Genomic DNA, 5,629 nt, shown 5'->3' with positions numbered 1-5,629 from the left:
CGACAAGGAGCCATTTTGCTGGGAGTCAGGGATATGCTACACAGAGGAACACCCTTCGCATGTAAAAGCAGGGTTAGTTGTCCTGCAGGAGAGAAAGCTGTCAGAGACGAGGCCTCCGCAGACTCTAGGAAAAGTACAGGCTGGCCCGCACCGGACAGGAAGTGCTAGGAGCTCTGGAGACAGGCTGGGGTTGTGCGAGCGAAGGGAAAATGATTTGCGGGTTTTCTTTGGCAACTCGCGTCTTAATATTCCTGCATGGGAAGTGTCGTTTCCTTCCAGCTTCCCAGCCCTGTCCCGTCAGCTCCCGTCCCTGGCCAGCTGGGCCCGGCTCTGCTCTCCTCCCCCGTCTCCCCAGTCCACCCGAAGGCGTGACGGGGAGTCTGGAAGGAAATGCCAGGGCGAAGGAACATGTTTGCAGAGAGATGCATGGAGCGCGGGCCTGCCTGGAAACGGGTTGTTCTGGGGGAGTGGACGGACCTTGTTCCTGGCCCCAGGGCGTGCCTGTGTGGGGTGCGGTGGGGGGGTGCGGGGGAAGGAAGGGAGGCTGCCCCGCAGGCGGGCGTGTTTCCATCTGCTGACGTGGCAGCCACCCCAGTGTTTGCACAGCTGACGGGGAGGAAGGCACCGAGAGCCCTTGCTGCAGAACTGCGGGGAGTTTGCAAACCAGAAAAACAGGACTTGGAAGGGGCCACAGAAGTTATGAGTGAAAAGCACCGTGGCCAGAGCACACGGGGCGTGGGATGCGGGCCCACAGGCGTCGTAAGGGGAGCCTGACATGACCCTCAGACACGGCCAAGTCCGCGGCTCCCTCGAGTCATGAATCTGTCAACATGCGACACCCAGAGCTCAGGGAGAGGGCGGCTTCTGTGACAGAGTGTGGACGGAAGGCCTCGGGGCAGAAGGAGCCTGGTTTCCTTCCATCTGGGAGCCGCTCAAGGATGACGAGTGAGGGTGGGACCTCTCAGAGCCTCAGCTCCCGCCTACCAGACAAGACCATGCCCTCCACCCCCCGCCCACCCCCCACCCCCCATTGGCCGCTGGGCGCTTCCCTGTTCCTCTTCGCCCCGCGCTGCCCTCCGGCCTATGCTGCACTGAGCCCAGTGCATGCGCATCCGCCTGTCTTACCCTGTGTCACCTGGGCCAGTGGCACAACCTCACAGCCCTGCTGACGCCCACCTGCCCACCTGCCTCCGGGGGGCGGCTTAGGAGCTGCGGGGTAAGCCAGACCCTCCGCAGTTGAGGGAAATGGTCACCACGGTGACGTGCAGCCAGTCGGCCGTCCAGGAGAACGGAGGGCGTTTGGGAGCCCGCGCCCACGCCGCCACGGACGCCTCGGTGATGTGAGCTGTCACCCCTCCTCCCGGTCAGCACACAGTGGGCCTCTCGGGTTGCTCCTGCCACGCTGCCCGGCAGCGGCCTGTTTGGGTGATGTGTGCTGGGGTCCAGACTGAGCCTCCATCATGCTCACGGCTGTCTGCCCGCCTCTCAGGCTCTCAGTCCCCTCACCCTGTGCCCCAGACCTGGCCCTGACCTCTACCTGCCCGCAGCCACCAAATACAGACTGAACGCGGGACGGAGAAAGCCATGGAATTGGAAACACGTGCCCAGGAGGGAAGCGCACACAGCCCCGGTGCCCGCGGGTGGAGCAGCGCCACTCATGCCCCTCCCGGTGGCACAGTGTCGGGGGCTCTGCTGGCAGCCAGGTTCCCCTTACTGAAACTCCTCCTCTTTAGCAAGTGGTGCCGGGGGTGCAGGGAGCCCGGCAGCCCGGCAAGGGGGCAGTTTGGTTGAGGGGGGCTGACAAGTTCTGACCGATATCTCCCCACTGGCCTCCCGAGGCCCAGCTCCCACCCCGGGAACCCGTTAGGCTGCCTGTGAGCAAAGACCTCGCATGTGTCTTCAGCTCAAATTGACTTAAAGCAGCTGGCCGAGGGCACAGCAGGTCTCCTCTGTGCGAAGGGGGCTGGGAGGAAGCTGCACCGACGAGAACGTTGGGTGGGGCAGGACAGGGTAGTACTGAGCCTGGAAGGGGGGAGAGGTCCTCCCCGGGGGCAGTGTGTGTGTGGGGGGCATCCTGGGTCTTGGGGATTGGAGGGTGGGGGCTGCGGACAAGCGAGATGGCAATGTGACAGTTTCTTAGATGACATGTATGGGGTGACATTGGCTAAGCAACAGGACACATTGAAGGCTCTTCACCTTGAGGCAGTCTGACCTGGAACCAGCTCTCTGTGAAGATGAAATGGAAGTGCATTGGCTGTGGAAGGGCAGCCCGGCCACGGTGGCTCAGTGGGTGAGCGTCGACCTATGAACCCGGAGGTCACAGTTCAATTCCCGGTCAGAGCACATGCCCAGGTTGCAGGCTTGATCCCCTGTGTGGGGTGAGGAGGAGGCAGCCGATCCATGATTCTCTCTCATCATTGATGTCTCTCTCTCTCTCTCTCTCTCTCTCCCCCTTTCTCTCTAAAATCAATAAAAATCTATATATATAAAAGCCTAAGCCAGTGGTCAGCAAACTTGCGGCTCGGCAAACCTTTTCATTTGTGGAAGACCCACACTCAAGGGGCCAAAGAGCCGCATGTGGCTCGAGAGCCGCGGTTTGCCAACCACGGGCCTAAGCAACTGTTACCATCGGTCGACCAAACAACTGGTTGCTATGATGCACACTGACCACCAGGGGGCAGATGCGAAATGCAGGAGCTGCCCCCTGGTAGTTAGTACACTCCCACAGCCAGCTTCCCGTGGTCCCTCCCCCCCGGCTGGCCCCAATAGGCCCTGATTGCCGTCCAGGCCAAGGGACCCCACCCGTGCACAAATTCGTGCACTGGGCCTTCAGTATAAAATACAATGGAAGTGCATGGGCTTTCAGGATGGATTTGAAACTGAACGTGCTTGCTAACACCCATCGCGCTCCGGCTACGACGCGGCCTCTGGGGCACGAAGCCCACAAACAGTGTGTACCGTCTCAAACTACAACACAGCAATTGTCCTCTCTTTCTCCAGAACAAATAACAACTCAGAAACCAGAAAGCTATTAGAAATAGGTATACATGAGCTTAAAAAATCAGGCAAAGCAGTTTTAAGTAGAACAGGAAAAAATAAACAAAACCAAGCAAGTTGATACATTTTTAAAAACACTTAAAATATCTCCTTTTCATTTTGGAAACCAAAATCAACATAAGCATTTTAACCTGTGGAACTGAAAATAACCCAGAGCTGGAAACATACGAAGGTGACCAATAGGAAAGCTGTGAGTTGGCTGCTGAATATACTTTTATTGTTTACTGACTAAGGCGGTTGATTAGCTAAGGTTCCACACCCTTTCCTTTTGCAGGGCTAACACTAATAAGTGATAGTATTAAATAACAGTGTGAAACTTTCATTAAGCATCAGGCGTTTCTAAAACTATGACATGGACGGTGTCCATGGTACCACGTGGTAGAAACGGAATCTCCATTTCACAGACGGGAAAACCAAGGCCTGAGAGACCAGACCAGCAGCTGCAGTCAACGCTAGGACAGCCTGGGAAGACCACTGAAGGGCCCGCCGCGGGGATTTTAACCGGGTTTCTCACTGGGACCTAATGAACACCTTCAACACAAACATTTGCTCCTGCAGTAGCTTCGCTTAACCCTGTCCCCTCAGGATCAGACACCAAAACGTACCGCCTGTTTCAATCGCATATGAAACCACTTCTCTCGCCAGCGGACACTGTCTTCTTATAGTCCAGTGACTGCTCATTTGTTACGACCCTATTCTCCCCAAGGCTTGACGTAACAGCAAGAGAATGCCGATCGCATGCCAGACCAGCGATGCCTCCCGCAGTCCCCCTCCAGCCCACGCATTCATTCAGCGGACACCGAGTGGCCCTGGGCCCCACACAGCCCTGGCTGCTGACCATCCAGATGACGCGCAGGCCCTGGCAGAGCCCAGCAGGTACCAGACAGGTAGACGGAAGATAGAGGACAGACACCATCATGTGGATGTGTTCTTGTGGCCGTTCCTCCCACTGACCATCTCTTAACTATCTCCCTGGTCAGGAAGTTAAGCTCTGAATTTCAGCTGGCCACACAGCCGCGCAGACGAAAGTCGACGTTACCAACCTCGCTTGGGTGATGTATGGCTCTTTGACGAATTCCCGCCAAAGGGCTTCGAGGGAAAGCGGTGTGAGTGGCGCCTGGCTGTGCTCTGAGGGAGGCAGTGTGCCTGGCTCCTTCCCTTTCCTGCGGACTGAAGTGAGAACCCCTGGACCAGGGCTGGAGCCCCATGGAGGCCCGAGGGGCCTACATTTCAAGGACAAAGGCGCGAGTTAGATGGTCACGTCCATCACACCAGCCCTAGATTGCTTCCCTCTGGACCAAGCTTGTGTGGGCAAGCAAACGTCCCTCCCATTTGACTTAAATCCGTTAAGTGGCCACTTGGGAGCGAAGCTGTTTTGTATGAGGTTGAAACGGGTGATGCGTGTGGGTGTCTGGCCAGAGGACTGACAGGGCAGGCGGCAGCTGGTGGTTTAAGCTTGCCTACTGCAGTCACTTCTAAGCGAATGTCTGCCTTGAAGGTATCGATTAGGTTCCGATGAGAAACCGTTTTGCCAAAGCCAACAAACAAGGTAGACAACCTACAGAGAACCATGAAGCAGAGACCGAGGGTGGTGCTGTGGCCTCCGGACAGGGGACTCAGGGAGGGCTCAGGATGCAGGTCGGAGTCCTGGTGCATGAGAGCCATGTGGGGGAAGCTCCAGCAAGTGGGAGGCACAAAAGCAGAAGCCCAGTTAAGGGGGCTCGCCATGCCCCAGGACCAGCCGGAGGCACAGGGCCACTTCCCACACCTCCCCATTCACTTCCCGCCACGGGAATCCTGACCCCCAGCGCAAAGATGGGCCCACGTGCGTGCTCACTCCTCGCAGGGTCTCTTCCAACAGCGCTAGCTGGTCAGGAGTCTCAGCGTCCACTCAGAGCCGCCTATGGCTCGGCATCTACCGTCCATGTCAGCATGCTCCCCACGTCTCCGTACGAACATTCCCCATTTCTCTCAGCCCAGCCAAGGGATGGTCTACTGGTCCACCCCATCACCTGCCTTCTTCATTTTTAAAATATTTTTTATTATTTCAGAGAGGAAGGGAGAGGGAGAGACAGAAACATCAACGATGAGAGAGAATCATGGATCGGCTGCCTTCTGCACGCTCCCCCACCGGGGATTGAGCCCACAACCCGGGCATGCGCTCTGATTGGGATAGAACCGTGACCTCCTGGGTCATAAGTCAATGCTCAACCACTGAGCCACACTGGCCGGTGCTTGCCTTCTACCTGACGTCCCATGGCTATGACCGCCCACACTTTCATCTCAATTGCTGACAACGGGCCATTCTGTTCTAACCCGTGAGTGCCTCACCATCGCAACTATGATGCAGCATGCGACCTTCATCATACAGCCTTCACCACCCCTTTCGCTACTGTCCCCTCCAACAGAAGGCGCCCCAGAGCCCTGCTGTGCGTCGCCTCCTGCACCGCCTCACCCCGAGCACAGCGCAGAGCCCTAATCTCCCGCTCCGCTCCCGCCAGGAAGCTCTGAGTGGCTGAGTGGCGAGCTATATATAGTGGCTGATGTCAGCGGATGCCAGGCCCTTCAGCAA

Source organism: Myotis myotis, unplaced genomic scaffold, assembly GCF_014108235.1.
Source record: "Myotis myotis isolate mMyoMyo1 unplaced genomic scaffold, mMyoMyo1.p scaffold_m19_p_36, whole genome shotgun sequence".
Taxonomy (NCBI): domain Eukaryota; kingdom Metazoa; phylum Chordata; class Mammalia; order Chiroptera; family Vespertilionidae; genus Myotis; species Myotis myotis.
This window is presented reverse-complemented; position numbering follows the sequence as displayed.